The following is a 27,925-nucleotide window of genomic DNA, read 5'->3' as shown; positions in this document are numbered from 1 at the left end:
AACCATGTCTCTGATTTTCATGTTTGCATATTGAGAAATGTATGCATCATCTATCTGTAGGAACAGCCTGACCATCTGTTCCGGACAATGTTGTGTAAAGGCCAATGACATTATCTAAGATAGATGTCCAGTTATCTATCGGTAGGATGATTTTTATGCAGTAGCAGCAGGGAAAGGATTTACAGTGTCTAATTAGTTCCGAGATATCACAGTCAGTACTTGCAATGCTCTCTGTTAATGATCTTCATCTTCATTCCCTGTTTATCTCAACTCTCTCTGTACTGTATGGTTCTCCCATAAATAGATTTGTGTCTCTAATACCCAATTTGAACTACAGAGCAGCCTTTTGAAAGCAAAGCTGCACATTTGTGGTACTGCCCTCCAGCTGTTAAACCTGCCCCATTTATACTGTGGGGTACTTTCCCAGCTGGAAGGTAAAAGCAACAGCCAAATATATGATGCTGGCAACCTTATTGCCTGAAATCCTACTGTTCTCTCTCTCTTTCTCCCCCCCCCCCCCCCCCCCCACCCCCGGCTTAAATGGGAGTGCAGCAGTTTTACAAGCACTTTATTGTAGTATGCACACATATGCAGCAGGTTGGTGTAAATAGTTTGCTTTTTCTTTTAAATATTTGCCCCACCTCCCATAAACCACTTCCAACAATTAAGGAGATTAAAAAAAAATTAAAATGCTGCATTCCCAATTCAGGAAAGAGTGTAGGGGGATGGAGTGTAAGTGATAGTCATGTTTGTGTCCACTGCTGACCACTTTTGCCGTTGTCTTGTTTATAGCGTCAAGAAAGCAAAGTTTAAGCCGTGTCCTGGCAAATGTGAATTTCAAACTAGAGAAGTCAATTTTTTGTTGTTGAAAATCACTACTTATAGTGGCAATCATGAGCCAAGTGAAGTGGTTGCCAGCGTAAGTAGGTCTTTATGTTTTCATCCCCGTACTCCCGAATCTGATTAGTATTTAAAGGTTAAGTAGTGAAGCTTATATTGCCACAGTCTTAAAGAGTGCAGTTTTAATTGGCCCAAGTAATGTTGAGGCTGCTGAAGGCAGGAATTCAACCTGATTTGCTATAGATCCAAATTCACGCTGGTGCAGTAGGGGGTGCTGTTTGGGTACACTGGATTAGAATGAGGCCATATTGCTGGGGCACAGTAGAGAGGTTTACTCTGCAACTGGCTATGCTAAACCCAACCTAGGAGTAATTAATGGTGACACTGGGTACCTAAAATAGGAAAATATTCCATTTCCCAGTGCTGATATCTTTCCCTTGATAAGCAAAAAAACAAAAAAATAATTAGCCAGCCTTATGTAATCTCACATGAGAACTGCATCGACTGTTCATATCCGTAAATATTTGTGGGTACAAAATTATGACATTTCTACTATGATTCCTGCATTATCAAAGAGAGAGAAAGAAATCCTGTGGCAGATTGTCTGAACACCTGTAGCATGTACTACCATGAACATGCTCAGGTCTATGTCCAGGTCATTTTAGTGGTGTGGGATAGGGGGTTAACAGTTTGATCAACTAAGTGTGAAGTGAATCTAAAATTATTTTTCGCTATCTTTTCTTTCCCTAACTCAAAGGTTTTCTTAATTTGGATTTTTTTTTGATTAAGTCTCTCTTATACAAAGTTGCTATTTTTTTTTTGAAATGTTGCTATTCATTTGAGTCAGTTAATAATGCTGGTAGGGGAGTTGCACCTCCAGGAACAAAACACTATGGCCCGGATTTTGCAGGAAGAACGAGGTGTTGCGAAGATTAGTGGTAGGCCAGGGGATTGGAATGTTGTGAAGATTAGTGGTAGGGAAATTTTTAGAAACCAGCAAAGGATGACTAAAAAAAATTATATAGAGGGAGAAGATAGAGTATGAGAGTAAACTAGCAAATAATATAAAAACAGACAGTAAGAGCATCTACAGGTATATAAAAAGGAAGAGAGTAGCTAAAGTAAATGTTGGTCCCTTAGAGGATGAGACTGGGGAATTAATAATGGGAAATAGAGAAATGGTAGAGACTCTAAACAATTATTTTGGATTGGTCTTCACGGTTGAAGACACTAAAACATCCCAATAATAATAGATAATCAAGGGGCTATAGGGAGGGAGGAATTTAAAACAATCTCTATCACTAGAGAAAATGTACTAGGCAAACTAATGGGGCTAAAGGCCGATATGTCCCCTGGATCTGATGACCTGCATCCTAGGGTCTTAAAAGAAGTGGCTGCAGAGATAGTGGATGTGTTTTTTGTAATATACTAAAATTCCATGGATTCTGGAGAGGTCCCAGCGGATTGGAAAACTGCAAAAGTAATGCCACTATTCAAGAAAGGAGGGAGACAGAAAGCAGGAAACTATAGGCCAGTTAGCCTAACATCTGTCATTGGGAAAATGCTGGAATCCATTATTAAGGAGTAATAGCAGGACATTTAGAAAATCATAGACAATCAAGCAGAGCCATCATGGTTTTATGGAAGGGAAATCATGTTTGACAAATTTGCTGGAGTTCTTTGAGGATGTAACAAACAGGGTGGATAAAGGGGAACCAGTAGATGTAGTGTATTTGGATTTCCAGAAGGCATTCGATAAGGTGTCACGTAAAAGGTTACTGCACAAGATAAGAGCGCACGGGGTTGGGGGTAATATATTGGCATGGATAGAGGATTGGCTAACTAACAGAAAACAGAGAGTTGGGATAAATGGGTCATTTTCCAGTTGGCAATCAGTAACTAGTGGGGCGCCACAGGGATCAGTGCTGGGGCCTCAACTATTTACAATCTATATTAATAACTTGGATGAAGGGACCGAGTGTACTGTAGCCAAATTTGTTGATGATACAAAGATAGGTGGATTAGCAAGTTGTGAGGAGAGCATAGAGTCTGCAAAGGAATGTAGATAGGTTAAGTGAATAGGCAAAAATTTGGCAGATGGCGTATAATTTGGGAAAGTGTGAGGTTATCCACTTCTGGAAGGAACAATGAAAAAGCAAATTATTATTTAAATGGAGTGAGTCTACAAAATGCTGCAGTACAAGGGATCTGGGGGTCCTAGTACATGAAACACGAAAAGTTAGCATGCAGGTACAGCAAGTAATTAGGAAGGCTAATGGAATGTTGGCCTTTATTGCAAGGGGTATGGAGTATAAAAGTAGGGAAGTTTTGATGCAACTTTACAGGGCGCCGGTGAGACCGCACCTGGAGTACTGCGTACAGTTTTGGTCTCCATAGTTAAGGAAGGATATACTTGTATTGGAGGCAGTGCAGAGAAGGTTCACTAGGTTGATTCCTCAGATGAAGGGGTTGACGTATGACGAAAGGTTGAGCAGGTTAGGCCTATACTCATTGGAGTTTAGAAGAATGAGAGGTGATCTTATTGAAACATAAGATTCTGAGGGGGATTGACAGGGTGGATGCTGAGAGGATGTTTCCCCTCATGGGGGTATCTAGAACTACGGGGCATAGTTTCAGAATAAGGGGTCGCCCATTTAAGACGGAGGTGAGGAGGAATTTCTTCTCTGAGGGTCGTGAATCTTTGGAATTCTCTACCCCAGAGAGCTGTGGAGGCAGGGTCATTGAATATATTCAAGGCGGAGATTGACAGACATTTGAACGACAAGGGAGTCAATGGGTATGGGGAGAGAGCGGGAAAATGGTGTTGAGGCCAAGATTGGATCAGCCATGATCTTATTGAGTGGTGGAGCAGGCTTGAGGGGCCAATTGGCCTACTCCTGCTCCTGTTTCTTATGTTCTTATGTGAGGCTATCAGCGCTCACCGTTATTAAGGAGTAAATCGTACAGCAACTTCAATCAAGTTGCTGTCTGCATTGCCCTGCTCCTCCAGAAGCTGTACTATACCAGTATCTCGCATTCACACACATGAAGGGCGTGAAGTTGTGGTACTTACCCACTAGATAACCACTAAATGCACCAGAAAAAGTTAGGATTTGTCCATTCAAGTGTAAGTGAATTTTTAAAGACGTGATGAGTCTTGGGGCTGGATTTTACCAATCTCGGCGGGTTCGTGGTGAGCGACGTTGGTAGCAGGTCCCAGCCTCACTGCTGGCTCCAGCCTGCTGTCCAAAATTATTTTCCCCTGATTGGGCTTGTTAAGCCCACCCAGCAAGTTTCTTGGCCAATTGAAGGAAGCGGATCTCTATTTACATCTCACTGGCCACCCCTCACACTCACCCTCATCCTACTGCAAGCATACCAACTAACAACACACAAGGGTAGGCACTTAGGTGGTTTAGCCAATGTTCATGTGAAGTTTCTGTTAATGTGCTGTCAAACATGGAAATCTTTATTTTCAGCACTTTGCGTTCTTGGACAGATTTGTGTGCACCTTTGGAAGTGGCTTAGTGAGTTGCAGTGAATGGTGAGACGTAATGGTACCACCCCCCCCCCCCCCCCGCAATGCTGATGAGTGTGAAAGGAATGGCTTGGGCATTGTAGGGATGTTTTATGGTGTTGGTGTGGGGTAGTGCCAACCTGGCGCATCATGTGGCAGCCAGGGTCTACAGCGTCAAGTTAAGTATCTGGCCATGATGAGGCCATCCCTGGCGTCCCGGGCAGCAATGTGGTCGGGTGCTGATGTCCTGTGTAGCATCAGTTGATTGTGGAGAAGGTTGATGTTGTTGTTGTTGTTGGTGCTGCTGGTGTGCCTGGTGCTGCTGGTGTTGGGGCTGATTGTGGTGGGATTCTGAGGACCAAGTGAGATAGTTTCAAGGGCACCGATACTGATGTAATCGATGGCAGGTGAACTTGAGATGACAGAAGTAACCTGTCAATGGTGAGAGAGGTTGTTCCAATGAGGTGACACTGGATAGATAGTTTGCTCCAAACACTTGCAACCTGCATAAAGCGCAATCTGTCTTCCAAATGCAGCAAGCAACAGCTTCTGAGCTTGGAAAGTGATCAACTGTGAGATGGGAGCTTTTATAGCACATTTGCAGCTGTTAATGAGATGATTCATGGTCATACAACTCCCGACCTGCTTACCTGACATGATCCCCAAGCAGCGTGAACTCTGTGGGCGACCTGGTAAACCCTGAAGGTGAGCTGAAAATAGTTCTTAATCCTCTGTTAACAAGGTCATAATGACCTGAATTCTTCTTCTTCTTCTTCTTCTTCTTCTTCTTAGGCAGTCCCTCGGAACCGAGGATGACTTGCTTCCACATTAAAAATGAGCTCGCAGGTGACTGATTAGTCCAATGCGGGACCTACAGTCTCTGTCACAGGGCAGACGGTGGTTGAAGGGGCGGGTGGGTGGGGTGCTTGGGTTGACGTGCGCTGCCTGTGCTTGGCTTCTGCTTGCTCCCAGCGAAGAGACTCGAGGTGTTCGGCGCCTTCCCGGATGCTTCTCCTTCACTCGGACCAGGAGAGCACCGGGGCCGAGGATAAAAGGAGCGAGGCAAGGCCCGACCAGATCGGACCAGGAGAACACCGGGGCCGAGGATAAAAGGAGGAGCGAGGCGAGGCCCAACCAGATCGGACCAGGAGAGCACCGGGGCCGAGGATAAAAGGAGGAGCGAGGCGAGGCCCAACCAGATCGGACCAGGCGAGCACTGGGGCCGAGGATAAAAGGAGGAGCGAGGCAAGGCCCGACCAGATCGGACCAGGAGAGCACCGGGCCGAGGATCAAAGGAGGAGCGAGGTTTACCAACTCCGCAGCGGGGAGAGAGGTAAAAAGTAATCAGGGTATGACGTCACCAGGGAGCAGGTAAGTGATTGGTTGGTGAGTATTTCTCTTTTTTAAACTTTAACTCTGTAGTTTATAGTTGCTAAGGTCTTTTCTGGTGTAGCAGGGACTGTTGGTAAACCATACAAGCGCCTTAGAGTTTATCTTTAATTGGTGATAGTGAATTAATTTAAATTAATTAAAGGGTAAGTCATGCCAGGAGAGCCCAGCCCCGTGTTATGCTCTTCTTGCTCTATGTGGGAATTCAGGGACACTGCCGGGTTTAAACTAAAATGGCAGGGGGTTGGGAACCTGAGCAGGGAGACAGAGGAAAGGGAAACCGGGATAAAAGCAAAAGATAGGAAGGAGAAAAACAAAAGTGGCAGTCAGAGAAATCAACGGTTTAAATCAAACGTGGCCACAGTAAATAATAATTCTAATAGGTCTAAGAGCGTTAAAAAAAACAAGCCTGAAGGCTTTGTGTCTTAATGCGAGGAGCATTTGTAATAAGGTGGACGAATTGGCTGCGCAAATAGAGGTAAACGAATATGATTTGGTTGGGATTATGGAAACGTGGCTCAAGGATGGCCAAGACTGGGAACTCAACATCCAGGGGTATTCGATATTCAGGAAAGATAGGCAAAAAGGAAAGGGAGGTGAGGTAGCATTACTGGTTAAAGAAGGGATTAATACAACTGTAATGAAGGCTATTAGCTCTGATGATGTGGAATCTGTATGGGTAGAATTGAGAAATACTAAGGGGAAAAAAACACTAGTGGGAGTGCTATATAGACCTCCCAACAGTAAGGCGGAGGTTGGGGATGGCATTAAAAGGGAAATTAAAGAAGCGTGCAATAAGGGCACAGCAGTCATCATGGGTGACTTTAATCTACATATAGATTGGGCCAACCAAATTAGTAACAATACTGTGGAGGAGGAATTCCTGGAGTGTTTACGGGATGGTTTCCTGGACCAATATGTCGAGGAACCAACCAGAGATCAGGCCATCTTAGACTGGGTATTATGTAACGACAAAGGATTAATTAGCAATCTTGTTGTACGAGGCCCCTTGGGTCTGAGCGATCATAATATGATCGAATTCTTCATTAAGATGGAGAATGAAGTAGTTGACTCAAAGACAAGGGTCCTCAATTTAAATAAAGGAAACTACGATGGTCTGAGGAGCGAGTTGGGTAGGATTGATTGGGGAATGGCACTCAAAGGGTTGACGGTGGATAGGCAATGGCAAACATTCAAAGACCAAATGGATAAGCTACAGAATTTGTTCATCCCAGTTTGGCATAAAAATAAAACAAAAAAGGTGACTCAACCGTGGCTAACAAGGGAAATTAGGGATAGCATAAGATCCAAGGAGACGACATATAAATTGGCCAGAAAAAGCAATAATCCTGAGGATTGGGAGCAGTTTAGGATTCAACAAAGGAGGACAAAGGGATTAATTAAGAAAGGGAAAATAGAATATAAGAGTAAGCTAGCAAGGAACATAAAAACTGACTGTAAAAGCTTTTATAGATATGTGAAGAGAAAAAGATTGGTGAAGTCAAGCGTAGGTCGCTTACAGTCAGAATCAGGGGAATTTATAATGGGAAACAAAGAAATGGCAGACCAACTAAATTCATACTTTGGTTCTGTCTTCACAAAGGAGGACACAAATAACCTCCCAGAGATGCCGGGGAACATAGGGCCTGATGAAAGGGTGGAACTGAAAGAAATCAGTATTTGTAGGGAAATGGTGTTAGGAAAATTGATGGGACTAAAGGCCGATAAATCCCCAGGGCCTGATAATCTACATCCCAGGGTACTTAAGGAAGTGGCCCTAGAAATAGTAGATGCATTGCTGGTCATCTTCCAGAACTTGATAGGCTCTGGAACAGTACCCATGGATTGGTGCGTAGCTAATGTTACCCCACTATTAAAAAAGGTGGTCGAGAAAAAACGGGGAATTATAGACCGGTAAGCCTGACATCGGTAGTGGGGAAAATGCTAGAATCTATTATAAAAGATGTAATAGCAGAGCACTTGGTAAGCAGTGACAGGATCGGACAAAGTCAACATGGATTTACAAAAGGTAAATCATGCTTGACTAATCTACTGGAATTTTTTGAGGATGTAACTGGTAAAATAGATAAGGGAGAACCAGTGGATGTGGTGTATTTGGACTTTCAGAAGGCTTTCGATAAGGTCCCACATAAGAGATTAGCGTGCAAAATTAAGGCACATGGGATTGGGGGCAAGGTATTGACTTGGATAGAGAACTGGTTGGCGGACAGAAAGCAAAGAGTTGGAATAAACAGGTCGTTTTCCGAGTGGCAGGCAGTGACTAGTGGGGTACCGCAAGGATCGGTCCTAGGACCCCCAGCTGTTCACAATATATATTAATGATCTGGACGAGGGAATTGGATGTAATATCTCCAAATTTGCAGACGACACAAAGCTGGGTGGGAGGGTAAGCTGTGCGGAGGATGTCGTGAAACTCCAGTACGATTTGGACAGATTGGGTGATTGGGCAGAGACATGGCAAATGCACTATAATGTGGATAAATGTGAGGTTATCCACTTTGGTGGCAAAAACAGGAAGGCAGATTATTATTTGAATGGCAATAGAGTGGGAGAAGGGGAAGTGCAAAGAGACCTGGGTGTTCTTGCGTACCAGTCGCTGAAGGTAAGCATGCAGGTGCAGCAGGCGGTTAAGAAGGCAAATGGTATGTTGGCCTTCGTAGCAAGAGGGTTCGAGTACAGGAACAAGGATGTCTTGCTACAGTTGTACAGGGCCTTGGTGAGACCGCACCTTGAGTATTGTGTGCAGTTTTGGTCGCCTTGCCTGAGGAAGGACGTTCTTGCCATGGAAGGAGTGCAGCGAAGATTCACCAGGCTGATACCTGGGATGGCAGGAATGACCTATGAGGAGAGATTGTGTCGATTGGGCTTATACTCACTGGAGTTTAGAAGATTGAGAGGGGATCTCATCGAAACTTATAAAATTCTGTCAGGCCTGGACAGACTCGATGCGGGAAGGATGTTTATGATGGCCGGGGAGTCCAGAACCAGGGGTCATAGTCTAAGGATAAGGGGTAAGCCATTTAGGACTGAAATGAGGAGGAATTTCTTCACCCAGAGAGTGGTGAACCTGTTGAATTCTCTGCCACAGAGGGCGGTGGAGGCCAGTTCATTAAATATATTCAAAAAAGAGTTGGATATATTTCTTAAGGCTAAAGGGATCAAGGGATATGGGGAGAAAGCAGGGACAGGATACTGAATTTGGATGATCAGCCATGATCTCATTGAATGGCGGAGCAGGCTCGAAGGGCCGAATGGCCTACTCCTGCTCCTATCTTCTATGTTTCTATGTGCGGTCTTGCGCCAGGGATTCCCAGATGTCAGTGGGGATGTTACACTTTTTCAAGGAGGCTTTGAGGGTGTCCTTGAAACGTTTCCTCTGCCCACCTGGGGCTCTCTTGCCATGCCGGAGCTCCGAGAAGAGTGTTTGTTTTGGGAGTCTCGTATTGGGCATGCGAACAATGTGACCCATCCATCGGAGCTGATTGAGCGTGGTCAGAGCTTCGATGCTGGGGATGTTGGCCTGAGCAAGAACACTGACGTTGGTGCGCCTATCCTGCCAATGGATTTGCAGGATCTTGCGGAGGCAGCGTTGGTGGTACCTCTCCAGTGCTTTGAGGTGCCTGCTGTACATGGTCCATGTCTCTGAGGCATACAGCAGGGCAGGTATCACTGCTGCCCTGTAGACCATGAGCTTAGTGCCAGGTTTGAGGTCCTGGTCTTCAAACACTCTCTTCCTCAGGTGACCGAAGGCTGCACTGGCACACTGAAGGCGGTGTTGGACTTCGTCGTCGACGTCTGCCCTTGTTGACAGTAGGCTCCCGAGGTATGGAAAGTGGTCTACGCTGTCCAAGGCCTTGTCGTGGATTTTGATAATCGGGGGGCAGCACTGTGTGGCGGGGGCAGGTTGGTAGAGGACCTTTGTCTTACAAATGTTTAGTGTAAGGCCCATGCTCTCGTATGCTTCGGTGAAGGTGTTTACGATGTTTGGAGTTCGACCTCCGAGTGAGCGCAGACGCAAGCATCGTCTGCATACTGTAATTCGATGACAGAGAATGGGACGACCTTGGATGTGGACTGGAGGCGACGGAGGTTGAACAGATTCCCGCTTGTCCTGTAAATTAGCTCCACTCCAGTGGGGAGCTTACTGAGGGTGAGATGGAGCATTGCAGTAAGGAAGATTGAGAAGAGCGTTGGTGCGATGACACAGCCTTGCTTGACCCCGGTTCGTACGTGAATTGGGTCTGTGGTGGAACCGTTGGTCAGGATCATGGCTTGCATGTTGTCGTGAAGCATAGTGACAAACTTTTGAGGGCAGCCAAATTTGAGGAGGACATTCCATAATCCCTCATGGTTGACAGTGTCGAAGGCCTTTGTGAGATCAAAGAAGGCCATGTATAGTGGTTGGTGCTGTTCCCTGCATTTCTCTTGTAATTGATGTGTGGTGAAGATCATGTCTATTGTGCCCCTTAGTGGGCGGAATCCGCATTGCGACTCTGGAAGAGCTCTTCGGCCACTGGGAGAAGGCGATTGAGGAGGATTCTTGCGATGACTTTCCCTGTGACAGATAGCAAGGAAACTCCTCTGTAATTACCGCAATCGGACTTGTCACCTTTCTTGATGGTCACAATTACGGCGTCTCTGAGATCCCCTGGCATGCTCTCCTCCTTCCAGATAGGAGAAATGAGTTCATGAATTCGCGCCAGTAGTGCTTCTCCGCCATGCTTTTGTGCCTCGGCGGGGATTCCATTTGCTCCTGAGACACAGAGTGCCCACAGCGTCTGGTCTGCACTCAAGGCCTCCATAATCAGCACCTGTGAAGAGACGCTCGGTCACTCAACCAGGAAACACCAAGACTGGTTCAACGAGAATGACCAGGAGATCCAGGAGCTAATAAGCCGCAAGCGCAAGGCATTTCTGATCTGGAAACAGCAACAGAACTCGAGAGCAAGAAAGCAGCTCCACAGAAGCCTGAAGGCCGAGGTCCAACAAAAAACTCGCGACGTAAAGAACAGATGGTGGGTGGAGAAAGCGCAGGAGATCCAGCAGATAGCCGACAACCACGACGTGTGTGGATTCTTTAGCGCGGTCAAGACCATCTACGGCCCAAGCACCCAAGGCCCTTCCCCACTGCGGGCCAAGAACGGAGAGGTACTCATCAAGGACAGAGAGGCAGTCAGTGCCCGCTGGAAGGAGCACTTCGAAGATCTCCTTAACTACGACTCTGTCTTCGACACGAGTGTCCTCAACTCCATCCCACAGCATGCTACCCGCCACCATCTCAGCACAACCCCAGCCCGGCATGAGGTTGAAAAGGCCATCCGACGACTGAAGAACAACAAGGCCTCGGGAGCAGATGCCCTGAATTGCCTCCCCCGCCGCTGCGTGTCAGGTCTGCTCAGCGCTGACAGACCTGATATTTGGTAAAGGCGTGTGGCAGCGGGGTCACGTCCTACTGTCAAAAAAAAAAACATTTTCCCATCCAACCCACCACCAATCAAGCCCGCTGACCCCCCACAAAATTCCCCCCTTAATTACTGCCAAACAGCCGCTCTGACACTGAAAATTTATTTTTTAAATTGTGGAGCCTCATTTCTTCAAACTGTAATTATTGTTGGAGAGTTTTAAAAAGTTAATTATGTTTACTTTTTCTGTCTCTTTTATCTCTCTCTCTTATTCCCATCTTTCTTTCCCTCTCTTTATTTCGCTTTCTGTACATGATTTGGTATTGAATTAAATATTCTAACTTACACTTCCTGGTTCAACTCTGCATGCCTCAGTAAGGATTCTTCAATCTGATTTGTTGAGGAGACACACCGTTGCTTGCACTGTACAAATAGGCCCCAGATCCCTTGTAGAGGGCACTGCACTGTTTTGTCTCTCTAATTACCGTAAGTCACAGTGGAGAAGTCCACAGAAATTCTGTGAGCAAGTGTCGGTGTAATGACCGGCGAGCACCGTTCATTTGCCACTGAATGCAAAATCCGTTCCATTCTTTTTTTTTTTGTATCCCAGCAAAGCTATTTTGACTTTGGGTTCAGGTCTACAATTGCGTGACCAGGTCCGAGGCACAAGAATATTTGCTTTGTAAGCATTTTGATTTCCTATCACATTTCAAGAAAAAATAGGATCATGGGCCACTCTCATAGCAAGTGTGAAGTCTGCTAAGGGTGTAGTGAAATATATTAAGAACTTATGAATAGGTTGTCACTTTGTCAATGAAACAGTAGCATTTAGATACAAATTGCTGGCCACCATTACTCTATTCTAAGAATACTTCTAACCTATAAAACTCCTATGTTTTGTAATTGATTCCTTATGGTCTTACCTATGTGTTCCCTTAGCTACGTATATTGAAATACTTGTTCTTCCGGACCATAATGACTCTTGAGTTGATTAAATGAAACATAAAGCAGAATTAATGTGCAATTTGATGACCCAAATGTTCTGTGATGGCATCATCCTGTCATGCTGTTTCTGAACTTGCATTTACTTGCTAGAATCAAGCAAAAGGACAGCATATGGCCTTCAACAGACTTAAGATGTGTATGTGGCTTTTTGGCTGGCAGCTTTTAAGACTCCAGTCAGCTGTTTTTACAGAATAATATGGTCTATGGTAGTCATAATTCAAATGCTATAGGCACAAAACAGGGAGCTAAATCTGGTTTAAGTGATGTTCTATGTTTCAAAATGACATTATACATAATCGAGTCAACTGCTGACTTCTAAATGTCAGCATCAGCTAGAGATGTCCTTTGTACACTGATATGAAAGTATACCATTGTAACAAGTGGTTATGAAAATAAATTTTTCCCCCCCATACTGCAATAATCATCAGTAATATCAAGCACATTCCAAAATATGCCTCCTGTCCACTCCAGTTTCGCACTAATTGACCTACTTACATTTGGGGAGACCACACAAAGCATGTCGGACTTTCTGATAATTTTCGCTTGAGGAAACTATTCTCCGATGCAGCACCTGTGCCACAGTTTCTTCAGGGAAACCTTTTCTGTCACCAGAAAGTGTTGCCTACTACCTACCGCATGTTCTTCGTTCAGCTGGCAACACCGGGTACTTACAGCCTGAATTAAACATAAATCGACACCAAGGATAGAAGAGTAAACGTAGACGAGGGGTAGTCTAAAGGAAACATAGAGAAAAAGGTTAAAAGATTTTTGAAGTTACTGAAAATTAGAAGCTGGATAGACAGCCAAGTGAAAGAGAGCAGTTAAAATGCAAGTGTGGGAAAATTAATAAACAAGCAAGAACAGAAAGAAAGAATAAAAAATGAAGAACTGGGAAACAGATAAAAAGGATATCTGAAGATTAAAATTGAAGGAATAAATAGAGGCACTAAAAATTAACAACATTGTTTTGAAAGATATATTAATTAAAGTTAAATAGTAAAACAATTGGCTTAAAAATATTTAACACCTCTAATTAATTGTATAACTGAATGCATTGAAATGATTTTTGATTTTTTTCCCCCGATTAGTTACTGATATTTTTGTATAGTATTTATTAATGAATACTGAGATTAGTTTATAATAACCTAGGCAAGTCAGCGTAGTGAGCCTTCTCTAAAACAGCATTTTCAGATACTCTGCTCTATGTTTGTGACACTGTAACAAAACCAGAGCTAGGTAAATTTTATCTCAACAAAACATTAATGAATATTGCTTCATTTAGTTCTGGCGCCCTGCTTCTTCGCAGAATCGTAGATTGTTACAGCACAGAAACAAGCCATTCGGCACCTCAGGCCCACAGCAGTGTTTTTCTTCATCTGAACCACTCTCCTGCTTCCTCTCCATACCCTTTAATATTCCTCTGTTCCAAGCAACTACCTAATTCACTTTTAAAATTATTTATGGATTTTACTTCAACAATGGCTTGTGACACACTCCAACCACACTTTGTGTAAAAAGAAAATGTTTTCTAACCTCCTTTAATTCTTTGTGTTTATCTTACACTGGTGCTCTCGTGTTGCCACCTTGCCAGCCAGTGGAAGCAAACTAGCACTATTTACCTTATCATAACCCTTCATAATCTTGAATATCTCTATCAGCTTACTCCTTAAACTTATCCGTTCTAGTGAAAAAACTTCTCGAGTCTCCGCTTGATAATTGCCTCATCCCTGGTAACATCCGGGTGAATCTACACTGCATCTTTTCTACTGCTTTTTTATCCTTCCTATAATGAGGTGCCCAAAGCTGCACACAATACTCCATCAGCAGCTTAACTAAGGATTTGTATAAAGAGCTCCTTGCTTTTGTTTTCTATGCCTTTAAATTAAAAAGGCAAGGACTCTATTTGCCTTTTTATGACCTTATCTATTTCGATTGCCACCTTTTTAATTATCTGTGTACTTGCTGTCTAAGGTCCCTTTGTTCCTCTAAAATCTTTCTTTTCCCCATTCCTTCTTCCAAATCTGTTACTAATGTTTTTCTACATTGAACTACGTCAGCTCATTCTGAAAATATATCTGTTCTCTCGCAATCTTTTATAATCTTCGTTACAATTTGCCAAGCCCCCAATTTGAACATAGAAACATAGAAGATAGGAGCAGGAGTAGGCCATTCGGCCCCTCGAGCCTGCTCCGCCATTCAATGAGATCATGGCTGATCATCCAAACTCAGTACCCTGTCCCTGCCTTCTCCCCATATCCCTTGATCCCTTTAGCCTTAAGAAATATATCTAATTCCTTCTTGAATAATTTGGTGTCATCAACAAATTTTAATATTGCTCCCTCAATTCCTAATTCCAGATCATTTATATGTATGTATTTAAAAATAAATAGCCCCAACAGCAGTCAGTGTGGATCATCAGTCACCAGACCTATTGATTCCTTTTGCCCTTACCTTTTACTTTCTGCCCTTTAATCATCTCTCTCTCGCTCTCCCTGTGGCGACATGCTCCATAATTCTGTGCACCATTATCTTTGCCATAATCGTATCGGGTGCATTTTGGAAATCCATATAAACCACATCTACTGCATTTCCTTTATCTATCTGTGCTACTGTTTATTCAAATCATTCTTTAACATTAGTCAAATACAGCTTGTAAGTACATGCTGCCTGGCCCTAATTAGGTCCAAGGGCTTAGCGTTAAATGTGGCTTACCAGATACGCCACATCCCAAGAACTAAAGAACATGCTTCAATTCCTATTTCTCTGTCTGATTCCAGATCTGGATACTACTAGTAAGTAGCTCGTTTTTACATTTTAAAGTTTATATTCTTAAACTTTATTCTCATTGTTTCATGTTATCAGCCTTTTGCTCTCCTGCTGCAAGCCCAAGCTACACTGTTTCTGCTCCGTCCCATCAGTTTGTTCCCGTGGCCTTCCTGTTTAGAGGCCAATTCCCCTGGTTCCGACTCAGTGGCCTCACTGCTACAGTTGCCAGCTTACACCTGTTGACCTCACCACTTCAGTGCCAGTTCAGACCAGGTGGCCTCATCACTCACATTGCTGGTTCCCAGCAGGTAGTCTTTCCCGTGCAGGAGTGACTGATTTTGAATGAATGAACAAAATAGGGAAACATAGGAACAAATGCAAAAAGAAGTAAAATTTTTTAAATTGTTATTTGCAACAAAAAAAAATCAAAATGTATTAAATGCTTAATGGCCCAAGAAGAAAAAGAGAAATAAATATATTAAAGCATGTTTAACAAAAAGCAAAATACAGGAAACTCTCTTTTATCCGGCACTGACAGGACCGGCGTGGTGCCAGTTTATCAAAAAGTCCGGATTACAGAGAGTTATAGTTAAAAGGTACGAGAGCTCTGTACACAGCAACAAATCCAGGCTTCCCTGTTGCTTTGCAACAAGTGCAGGAACCCCGGCCACAGACCAAGCGTCCCTGTTGCTTAGCAACAAGTGCAGGAACCCCGATTACACAGCCACAGATCCAGGAACGGCCACTAATATGAAGTAAAACTTACCTGAACCTACTCCTGAATTTTGCCGGTTAACAGAGATTTCCGGTTATTTAGGTGCCAGTAAATCGAGAGTTTCCTGTACTGCAAATGCTAGAAATCTGAATTAAAAACAGAAAATGCTGGAAACACTCAGCAATCAGGCAGCATCTGTGGAGAAGGGAAAAAAGGTTAGGTTAATGTTTCAGGTCTATGACCATTCATCAAAATCAGAAATTAAAACAAGTTTAATTTGTTTATTGAGGAATGTACACCACAGCAGAATTCAGAAAGCACAACAGGAATCATTAAGAACTAATCCTCATTGTCTAATGCCTCATTGACCTTGGCAGACCCATATCATGCTAAGTCTAACCTCCAACAGACAGTAAACTCACTTAAATCTGCCCTCTAAACTGGTCTTGGCACAAAATAAATCCACTTGTAGGTGTAGGGTGGATTTCATACTTGGGCATATTTGGAGGCAGTCAAATTGATTAAAAAATTAAATCAAATCACACTACCCACATTGATTGCTGTATCTGGTCCATTCTGCTTGTCATGTCAATATTGTTCTGGTTGTTATATTAATGTGTTTTTTTTTTTGGTTTGCACATTTTCAACATTGCATGTTATATAAAAATTATTCATTTCAGTGATTAGGTTAACTTTTTGCAAACCAGAAATGCACACTATCCTGTTCCACTCAATCCACCAATGTGGAGTTGCATACCGAGAACTGATTAAGAATTGCTAATCATCAAAGTTTTATCTTAAAGAAAGATTTCATGATTAAGTTTAGCTACCTGTACAAAATATCCACGATGACATTTGAAAGAAGTCCCAATTAAATAAGGTAAATATTTCTGCGAGTGTGGTCAAATGTTGCACAGGGCTGTAGCGGTGAGTGACTCATTGCCGCGGTGAAGAGTTCCCTTTTTCCCTCTATTTTCCTCTTTAACCGCGCCGGCCAATTTTCTCTTCCCTAGCTCAGAAACAGTGAGCCCAATTGTAGCAACTTTGCCGCCAGCCCAGATAAAATCGACTAACTCAGTACACACTGGGTCTGTATAGCTTAACTAATCATTGGATAACCTGTAAGCCATTGAGGCATCCCTAAAATATTTTGAGAAAGCAACAGACTAGCATAGGTTGTAACACAAACATTAAAACTTGTTGATTTTATATGCTACAAACTGACAAATACAGAAATACAAATAATAATGCTGTTATTGATACTTTTATCACGATAGCAATATTTTCATATTGTAACATCCCTAGTCTGAACAATAATCTTGTTCAAGCTTCAAACTGTTTTGGAAGATCACGAGAGAAATATGAAGGATGGTGGTTATGGACAGGTTAAAGTAACAACTTAATGTAACTATTTTGATTAGAAAATACTGTGGTCAAAATTAAATATAAAACCAGACTGAAAAAGGATGCCCATAAATGTTCATAGAATGCTGAGTTGGAAACTACTGTGCCATTGTCTGAAAGTATCTTGCTTGTGGTAGAATTACGTTCCTCATCATTGAGTTTTTTCTCTTTGGCAAACTCTTGCGTTCTTCAACATCTTTGTATATTCTTCATTGTACTTGTATTTCTGTTGTAGGCACTATAATGATCTAAATGCCAAGTGTCAGCGTACGCCATCTAGAATGTAGAAGGGAGTGACATTATTTCCGCAGTTTGCATGGCATTTAGCAGCAGCGGGTAAGAGGCTGGAGGACTGTTTGGATCCCAAAAGAGTGCAGACCTTCTGATTTGCCCCCTCAACACCACTTGACTTGAAGTACAGAGAGCATTGTACAGGCATGCCTGCAGCTACGTTAATGACCGCATTAGGGGAATACAAATCTTGACTTTGCTTTAGGAATTCCAGTTGTCAGATGTCTGAATCTGAAGTGTGAATTCAGATTTCTTCAATGTAATAGGTTTTACTGGCAACGTTAACCATTATCTATTGCTGCCCTCACCTGAATTGGGTAAAGGTGGTAAAATAGAATAGAATTAAAGGCAAACTTTGCTGTAGTGGGAAATACCGTCAATTTAAAATCTTATTCCTGTAAACAATGGCTCCATCACCAGTCAGCTATCATTACAGTGACTGAGGATCAGGATCTTTTTGTGGTCTTCCGATTTAAATTCTGGCACAAGGACACCATTTAAAAGTTCAGCAGCAGCCGTAGTTCAGGTCGTTCTGGATCTCTGGGCTGGAAAATATCCATTGAGTTGACGAACTCCAACTTATACTTAACTTCTTAATGGTGTTGCTGTGTCGGGATTGGCATTCAAGATTGGGAAGATAGCCAGTCACCGGGCATTATAATGGCAGCTGGCCAGAGAAAAACCTGCCAGATATGTCATCCTGTTGGGTCTTTTCCAGCCAGGATATCTGACATAGCAGGTGTCCAGCAGATCTCCATTTTTGACAGGGGGGAAAAGGAGATGTTTGAAACTTTAAAAAAAAAGCTTTTTCTGAGGGACTGCTTCTGTTTCTCCATTCTACTTTGCAGAGTGAAATTCTCCTTTTAATATAAACAAATCAAATTTGGACAATCTAGTCTGACTCCGTTTTGATCGATTCACAAAACTGCATTGCATCTTATTCCTGATAATGGCACCTTGACTGTACAGCCCCTTTTATCTTCTGATGCTAAAGTGCAAAGTGAGGAAAATTTGAGTCCAGAAGAAGGAAACTGAAATGTGACACAGACTTTAATACTGATTGAAATGTATTTTTAAAAAAAAGTTGTGTAGCTGTCAAAAATCACAAGCCCCTCTATGCATGAAACTGAGAATTTTTGACATTTTTTAATATTTATTTTAGTGCAGTCAAGCAGCTTAAAAAGGCAGTAAACAAAGACAGACAGCACCAGATGGAACATGAGCTGTTAGTTAGTGAGACACAGTGCGGGATGGGGCATAAGCCAGCAGTCAATAGGAGAATGAAGAAATGTGGAGGAAGATGCAACACCCTGGTCCAACTGGGATCAGATGTTCCATTCCCCCCCGGTTTAACTAGTATAAAGTCTGTGATTAATCCCTTGTTATATTAAAGAAGCCAGCATGAGTGAGGCACATTAAGCAGTATCACCTCACTTGCTCCAGTTGGGTTTTTCGTGCTGCAGTCAATAGCACTGTGGTTCCTTCTGAAACTTGGAGCAGTAATGTATATGCACAGGCACTTCCGCGAGACTCATGATGGTGCATGTATGCACCCGAGCGTACACAGTGGAGCTCCCAAGTTTTGGAGGAAATTGGAGCACCCAGTGTGTGCACGCTACTTCAACTGGCTGTGTACACCTAAACCTATTGATCAGCATGACTCTACTGCTTAGGGGAGGGGTAGCCTTGCACTAGTAACTAGATAGGAGAGTAGCACTTTCACAACACACATTGATTTCTGTAGGGCTGTGCCAGCCCCAGTTCCTATCGTGGAGCTGGCATAATGCTGCTCCAGTGTCAAGCCACCTATTTATGTGTTTCAGTGATGGCAGGCCAGCCAAATGAGAATGCAGTTCCGGTGCTCGGTACCAGGAGTTTCATGCTGAATCCATGCTGTTGCATAAATTAAACATGAAAATATTATTATAACATAGTGACTAACATATTCTGGGTTTTGGAGTAATGCGTTTCTCAACATTTAAGGGAAAATTGAATACTTGATGAATTAAAATATTAAGAGTATGCGGAAAGAGGAGGAAAATGGATTGAAGTAGATAGTTTTGATGTGGAATCAGTACAGTTGCATGGAGCAAATGGACAAAGGCAAAATTGATGCATTCTTTTTAAGCAAAGTAAAACCCGCAGCCAGGCAGTCTAATGGAGTCTCGCTATTCAGTCACCGTTTAACTTTTAAAGCATGTATTTATTTTTCCAAATTTCTTTCCTCCCTTGACTCTTGCTGGGTTACAGTTCCATGGATGCTGAAAGACCTCCAGTACTGCATCCTAGCGACCACTGTTAAGGTGTGAACCAAGACAAGGGAATGTAATGAAGCTCTTTTACCAAGGAGCACAGCACAATCTATTAGAGTTTTTTGAGGGTGTAACTAGCGGGGTAGATAAGAGGAAACCAGTGGATGCAGCATATTTGGATTTTCAAAAGGCATTCGATAAAGTGCCACACCAGAGGTTATTACACAAGATTAGGGCTCATGGGATTGGGGATAATACTAGCTTGGATCGAGGATTGGTTAACGGACAGAAAGCAGAGAGTAGGAATAAATGGGTCCTTTTTGGGATGGCAGGGTGTAACTAGTGGAGTGCCACAAGGATCAGTGCCTGGGCCTCAGCCATTTACAATCTATATCAATGACTTAGATGAGGGGACCAAGTGTAAAGTATTCAAGTTTGCTGATGATACAAAGCTAGGTGGGAAAGTAAGCTGTGAGGAGGATGCAAAGGGGCTGCAAAGGAATATTGACAGGCTAAGTGAGTGGGCAGGAAGGTGGCAAATGGAGTATAATGTGGGGAAATGTGAAATTATCCACTTTGGTTGGAAGAATAGAAAAGCAGAATATATTTTTAAAAGGTGAGGGACTAGTAAATGTTGGTATGCAGAGGGCCCTGCGTTAGCATTGCAGGTACAGCAAGCAATTAGGAAGGCAAATGGTATGTTAGCCTTTATTGTAAGGGGGTTAGAGTGTAAGAGTAAGGAAGTCTTGCTGCAATTACATGGGGCTTTGGTGAGACCACACCTGGAGCACTGTGTAGTTCTGGTCTCCTCAACTAAGGAAGGATATACTGGCCTTAGAGTGGGTGCAACAATGGTTCACTAGATTGATTCCTGGGATGAGAGGGTTTTCCTGGGATGGGAGGGTTGTCCTATGAGGAGAGATTGAGTAGAATGCGCCTATATTCTCTGGAGTTCAGAAGAATGGGAGGTGATCTCATTGAAATGTATTTTTTACATTTTGTTTTTGATATTTCAGCTTCTATCTTACCAAGTGCTTATATCCCAATCTTTATTTCGCTCTCTGTTTAAAATTTTTTTTTTTTAAAGTGAATGGTAAAAGTTGCTTTTTATTTCCTGATTCTGAGAGGGCTTGACCGGGTAGATGCTGAGAGGCTGTTTCCCCCGGCTGGAGAGTCTAGAACTAGGGGGTCACAGTCTCAGGATAAGGGGCTGGCCATTTAGGACAGAGATGAGGAGAAATGTCTTCACTCAGTGGATTGTGAATCATTGGAATTCTCTACCCCAGAGGGCTGTAGAGGCTCAGTCGTTGACTGAAATCGATAGATTTTTTGGACACTAAGGGAATCAGGTGACATGGGAGTAGGGTGGGAAAGTGGAGTTGAGGTGGAAGATCAGCCATGATCTTATTGAATGGCAGAAACATAGAAGATAGGAGCAGGAGTAGGCCATTCGGCCCCTCGAACCTGCTCTGCCATTCAATGAGATCATGGCTGATCATCCAAATTCAGTACCCTGTCCCTGCCTTCTCCCCATATCCCTTGATCCCTTTAGCCTTAAGAAATATATCCAACTCCTTCTTGAATATATTTACTGAACTGGCCTCCACTGCCCTCTGGCAGAGAATTCCACAGGTTCACCACTCTCTGGGTGAAGAAATTCCTCCTCATTTCAGTCCTAAATGGCTTACCCCTTATCCTTAGACTATGGCCCCTAGTTCTGGACTCCCCGACCATCGGAAGCATCCTTCCTGCATCTAGTCTGTCCAGGCCTGACAGAATTTTATAGGTTTCGATGAGATCCCCTCTCAATCTTCTAAACTCCAGTGAGTATAAGCCCAATCGACACAATCTCTCCTCATACGTCCTTCCTGCCATCCCAGGTATCAGCCTGGTGAATCTTCGCTGCACTCCTTCCATGGCAAGAATGTTCTTCCTCAGATAAGGCGACCAAAACTGCACACAATACTCAAGGTGCGGTCTCACCAAGGCCCTGTACAACTGCAGCAAGACATCCTTGTTCCTGTACTCGAACCCTCTTGCTACGAAGGTCAACATACCATTTGCCTTCTTAACTGCCTGCTGCACCTGCATGCTTACCTTCAGCGACTGGTGCACAAGAACACCCAGGTCTCTTTGCACTTCCCCTTCTCCCAATCTATTGCCATTCAAATAATAATCTGCCTTCCTGTTTTTGCCCCCAAAGTGGATAACCTCATATTTATCCACGTTATAGTGCATTTGCCATGTTTCTGCCCAATCACCCGACCTGTCCAAATCGTACTGGAGCTTCACAACATCCTCGTCACAGCATACCCTCCCACCCAGCTTTGTGTCATCTGCAAATTTGGAGATATTACATCCAATTCCCTTGTCCAGATCATTAATGTATATTGTGAACAGCTGGGGCCCTAGGACCGATCCTTGCGGTACCCCACTAGTCACTGCCTGCCACTCGGAAAACGACCTGTTTATTCCAACTCTCTGCTTTCTATCCGCCAACCAGTTCTCTCTCCAAGTCAATACCTTGCCCCCAATCCCATGTGCCTTAATTTTGCACGCTAACCTCTTATGCGGGACCTTATCGAAAGCCTTCTGAAAGTCCAAATACACCACATCCACTGGTTCTCCCTTATCTATTTTACCAGTTACATCCTCAAAAAATTCCAGTAGATTAGTCAAGCACATTTTACCTTTTGTAAATCCATGTTGACTTTGTCCAATCCTGTCGCTGCTTTCCAAGTGCTCTGCTATTACATCTTTTATAATGGACTCTAGCATTTTCCCCACTACAGATGTCAGGCTTACCGGTCTATAATTCCCCGCTTTTTCTCTACCACCTTTTTTGAATAGTGGGGTAACATTAGCTACCCTCCAATCCATGGGTACTGTTCCAGAGTCTATCAAGTTCTGGAAGATGACCAGCAATGCATCTACTATTTCTAGGGCCACTTCCTTAAGTACCCTAGGATGTAGATTATCAGGCCCTGGGGATTTATCGGCCTTCAGTCCCATCAATTTTCCTAACACCATTTCCCTACAAATACTGATTTCTTTCAGTTCCACCCTTTCATCAGACCCTATGTTCCCTAGCATCTCTGGGAGGTTATTTGTGTCCTCCTTTGTGAAGACAGAACCAAAATATGTATTTAGTTGATCTGCCATTTCTTTGTTCCCCATTATAAATTCCCCTGATTCTGACTGCAAGGGACCTACGCTTGACTTCACCAATCTTTTTCTCTTCACATATCTATAAAAGCTTTTACAGTCAGTTTTTATGTTCCCTGCAAGCTTACTCTCATATATTCTATTTTCCCTTTCTTAATTAATCCCTTTGTCCTCCTTTGTTGAATCCTAAACTGCTCCCAATCCTCAGGATTATTGCTTTTTCTGGCCAATTTATATGTCCTCTCCTTGGATCTTATGCTATCCCTAATTTCCCTTGTTAGCCATGGTTGAGTCACCTTTTTTGTTTTATTTTTATGCCAAACTGGGATGAACAAATTCTGTAGTTCATCCATTCGGTCTTTGAATGTTTGCCATTGCCTATCCGCCGTCAACCCTTTGAGTGACATTCCCCAATCAATCCTACCCAACTCGCTCCTCAGACCATTGTAGTTTCCTTTATTTAAATTTAGGACCCTAGTCTCTGAGTCAACTCCTTCATTCTCCATCTTAATGAAGAATTCGATCATATTATGATCGCTCTGACCCAAGGGGCCTCGTACAACAAGATTGCTAATTAATCCTTTCTCGTTACATAATACCCAGTCTAAGATGGCCTGATCTCTGGTTGGTTCCTCGACAGAGCAGGCTTGAGGGGCTGTTTGGCCTACTCCTGCTCCTATTTCTTATGCTGTTATGTTCACAGTCAAGCCTGATCCTGTCCCTACCTGACATTCACACACATACATTTTTCAGTCACTGGATACTGATGAGAGGTGGAACATTGGCTGATTTTTCCCATCAAGGTTCCCAGAAACAATGAGACCAATTATAGAAACAGGATGTTAAAGAAACAAAGTTGTTGGTTCCTGTGCTGAAGGAATGTTTGTTTTGCTCACGATACTATTGAATGCACAGTAATTTGAAAAGCTTGTGCTGACTTTGCAAGTCGTCTTAGCAAAAGAAAATACATGTATAACATAAAAATAGTGTGGCACGGATTTTGCGGTGGTAATGATAGCGAAACTGTCAGTGTTCACCATCATTACCCCTCTGAAACTACTCGTAACTTCAGGATTTAGCACATGCGCAGATAAACGCGGAAATCCTGAAGTTGCGGTCTGTCATTCCCTGCTCCACCACAGGCTGTGCTGTAGAATTCCCCATAGCTAGCAATCAGTGAAATCAATTGAACTGATGAAAACGTATAATTTTCTACTCTAATATCGCTGTTAAAAGCCCCATTAAAAAGTTAAGCCTTGTTGAAAGAGGTGTAACTGGGTTTTTAATGGCGTATTGACTGCCGAACAACCGTTCTGGCCCTGAAAAATGAATTTTATATTTATGGAATGTCAAATTTTTCCATTATGATAAAAAATATTACTTTTTAAAATAATAAAAAATCTGTTAAAAAATGTTGTTTGTTTGTTTTTGATATTTCTGCTTCTACCTTAACCCCGTCCGTATATCCCAATCTTTATTTCGCTCTCTGTAAAAAAAAAAAAAAAAAGTGAATGATAAAAGCTGCTTTTTATTTCCTGGTTTGTTGCCTGTGAGAATTCTTCAATGTGTTTGGCTGCTGAGACAGCTTGGTGACATCACTGCTGCTGTACGCTGGAGATCCCCTATAGACAGCGCTACAATCAAATTAATGTTGAGAAAGCTAAAGTTTTCGCCATAGAGATCGCGAGATCTTTGTGAGCAGCTTTCTTTGAGATCAGCAGTGATTGCCGTTGCTTCGCCACTTACTGCAAATTCGGGGCCAATATCTCAGCAGTAAGATATGATTTGAACTATTTCTACTTATTGCTTGTTGAGTTATCTCATCAACTTTATGGAATTAAAAACCTTGCTTCATCACTGGCCATGACGTATTCTCTATGAATCACTTAAAACTACCATAGGCGTGAAACATGAGAGATCCATATCACGTGCCATCTATGTTCCAATACACTTACTCCCCAAATCATAGTTTCTGCTTAATGCTTTTAGATTTGAGTTTAGTTAGTTCCAGCTGAGTGACCTATACAGTACACATTTTAAATTTTGATGAGTTGTGTTATGTTTAAAAAAATTTCCTGCTCAAAAAGCTTTGGAAGTTATCTTTTGATATTTTGAACTGCTGGATAATGTGTGATTGAAGGAGCGTGATCAGTTCTAAGGGAAGCAAGAAGATGGTTCGAAAAGGTAAAGGTACCAAAATACCAAAATCTAAATTCAACCAAGAAAATGTGAAGGATTTTGTAGCTAAACTAGTTTCCTAAAAAACCATGAAGGTTTGTTACAGTTTTAATTCTCACTCTTCCACCTTTTCCAGAACTGAAGCTGCAACATCCCCTTACTGGCTGACTTGTCACATTAATACATTTAAAATGAGCCAGCTGGCATTGTCTGTGTACTTGGGCAAAGTTTGCTTTGGGGCTCTGTCAGTAAGAATATTATTGAAATAATTTATAAGTAAAAATTGATAAGGAAGAAACAAGAATTCAAATAGATTAGAATGTACTGCTAACCTATTGATCACTGTAGTACCAGATGTATAACAAGGTTATTTTTACATTTCTGCAGGGTGACATAGTAATCCATCTGTGATATTTCATTCTAATCTTTCGAGTGTTTGAAATTTACAGATTCTTTTTGATTGAAAAATTCAGGTGCATTTTGAAAGTCTTTTGAAAATGAATACCCTTCGTTTTACAAAACACTTTAAGCAGCTGGAAAGCAAACCCTCCAACATCAATTATCAAATGGTTCATAGAATTTGAAGAACATTTTTATCAATTTGAAACAAAAGGAGAATATTCATTAGGAAAGTTGTTGATGTAGCTATTAATGAAATATATCACCAGGAGCTGCTGTGCCAGCCAAGAATTATTCAAAACATTTTGCATAGCTCAAATAATCATTTCAGATTTTCACGGTAATTGTGTGAATCTCTATGTAGAAAAGTCAATAGAAAATCTATAGAAAAACTTGGGAAACCAGATAAAATCAGAGCCCATTGGAGAAAATTGTCAAGAATTATTATATAATTCTACTGATCCTGCTGCTTACAATCGCACAGCAGAGATCCAGCTCATTCAGTCATGACTTTTTCCCCCACACACATTGCGATTAAGCAGCCTGTAACTGCTGTGCTCCAGGAATTAAAAAAAATAATAAATTAAAAAACCGAAAAGCTCGTGCAGATTATTTCTGCAAACTTCCTGCATTATCAATGTTTGTTACGGTAAGTATATAAAGCGGCCAGAAAATGTTCCAAGCTAACTGTAGTGCAATAAAATAGAATAGAGTATACAGTACAGAAGGAAGTGATCCTGAAAAACCAGTGTCGTGTTAAAGTATATTCAAAGACCATTTATCTTTAAATTATATTCAATTTTTTAAGTTACCAGAAAAGTGAGAATTATGAAGCACTATATTAAAAAGATGGAACAACTCTATTGAAATTGTGATTTTACTGGTAATATTTGTTGTAATGCTTCACGTATGTTCACCAGTCACTGTATGTGGTGCAGATACACAGTGGGCTGCACTGAGCTACTGAATAAAGAGAGCTGGAGTGAGGAATAGCACATAATTGCTGGTAAGATCACAGTCTTCCACTGTTCAGTATTTGTTACTTTTTTTTAAACTGAGAAGCTTTTCCAAGGCTGTGTAGACAATTCACTTCAATTACTACTAAGTTAAATAGAAAATTAAACAACATTGTTAAAATATAATTACTTTGAAAATAGCATTTATTAATAATGTCCAGTGTAAACAGACTCTGTAATGATCAAGAGTGAGCTTTTATAAATATATTCACCAGTGAGGTTGGCCATAACCCACTTTGGACTTTTGTCACTTATGAGCCAACCATTCTTATTTATCATTCTTCTTCTTGGGTAGTCCCTCGGAACCGAGAATGACTTGCTTCCACACTAAAAATGAGTTCTCAGGTGACTGAGTCCAGTGCGGGACCTACAGTCTCTGTCACAGGTGGGGCAGACGGTGGTTGAAGGGGCAGGTGGGTGGGGTTCTTGGGTTGACGTGCGCTCCTTCCGCTGTTTGCGCTTGGCTTCCGCTTGCTCCTGGCAAAGAGACTCGAGGTGTTCGGCGCCTTCCCGGATGCTTCTCCACTTTGTGCAGTCTTGGGCCAGGGATTCCCAGGTGTTGGTGGGGATGTTGCACTTTTTCAAGGAGGCTTTGAGGGTGTCCTTTTGAAGCGTTTCCTCTGCCCACCTGGAGCTCTCTTGCCGTGTCGGAGCTCCGAGTAGAGCGCTTGCTTTGGGAGTCTCGTATCGGGCATGCGGATGATGTGGCCCGTCCATCGGAGCTGATCGAGCGTGGTCAAAGTTTTTGATGCTGGGGATGTTGACCTGAGCGATCATTACCTCACTGCTGTCTGTGCTCATTTCTTGTATGCAGATTGTTTTCCCTTTGTAGACAATAAGCTACCCATTAATTTTCCCCAATGTACTTCTACCTTCTGGTCTCAATTGAACCACTTTTCAGTGCAGTCTTCCTCATTCTTTCACTGTAGTTTAACCAACATGTACAAGTCTCCCCACCCCCCCCCCCCCCCCCCCACTCTCCTGTTTGACTTTCTGACCTAGAACACTTGGAGACTGTGCAGACAGAATTCCCTCTCTGCTGCAATGACGGCAGTTCTTCGCTGGGGCAGGACTTCTGCCGACTTATTTCCTGTGCCCCTGACCCTGGGCAATTTCCTGGCTGCTGCTGGGGTGTATTTCTCTGGTTGGGGAGGGGGGTGGAGGCTGATGGGGAGGAGGAAAATTTCTGCGGCGCTTTGCCACAGCATAACATGGTCAGCAGTTGCAGCTGAAGATCCATAAAAAAATGTAATTCTTAGTATTTTAACTTTGCTGCTTCAACTAATGAAACTGATCACTCTGTTCCTGGCACCTAGTATTGTTAAGGTATGTTGTATAATGTCATCCCCTATTTGAGCAGCTATATTGGGCTGGATTTTCATAGCTAAGGTGGAGTCGGGGTGGCGAGGGCAGCTCTTGCAGGCCCTGCTGACTTTAATGGCAGGGCCTGATTTGCATCTGAAGCCTCTTTCCCACCCGCAGCCAGCCAGATAGAGAGGCTGGCTGGCTGCAGGCAGGTAGGCCTGTGGCACGAGGCTGCACAGAGGAGGGAGGGAGGGATCCGG

The 27,925-nt window shown here is 42.7% G+C and overlaps 1 protein-coding gene across 10 annotated transcripts in view; it reads left to right on the top strand.

Annotated features, from left to right (window-relative positions):
* Positions 1–27,925, top strand: part of sdccag8 (SHH signaling and ciliogenesis regulator sdccag8) — a 414,689-nt gene that overhangs the window by 135,065 nt on the left and 251,699 nt on the right. The window lies entirely within an intron of this gene.

The sequence above is a fragment of the Somniosus microcephalus genome, chromosome 3, assembly GCF_052327205.1.
Source record: "Somniosus microcephalus isolate GS21.2 chromosome 3, FLI_Smic_1.0, whole genome shotgun sequence".
Lineage (NCBI taxonomy): Eukaryota > Metazoa > Chordata > Chondrichthyes > Squaliformes > Somniosidae > Somniosus > Somniosus microcephalus.
The sequence above is the reverse complement of the archived record's forward strand: the minus strand, read 5'-3'. Positions and strand labels throughout refer to the sequence as shown.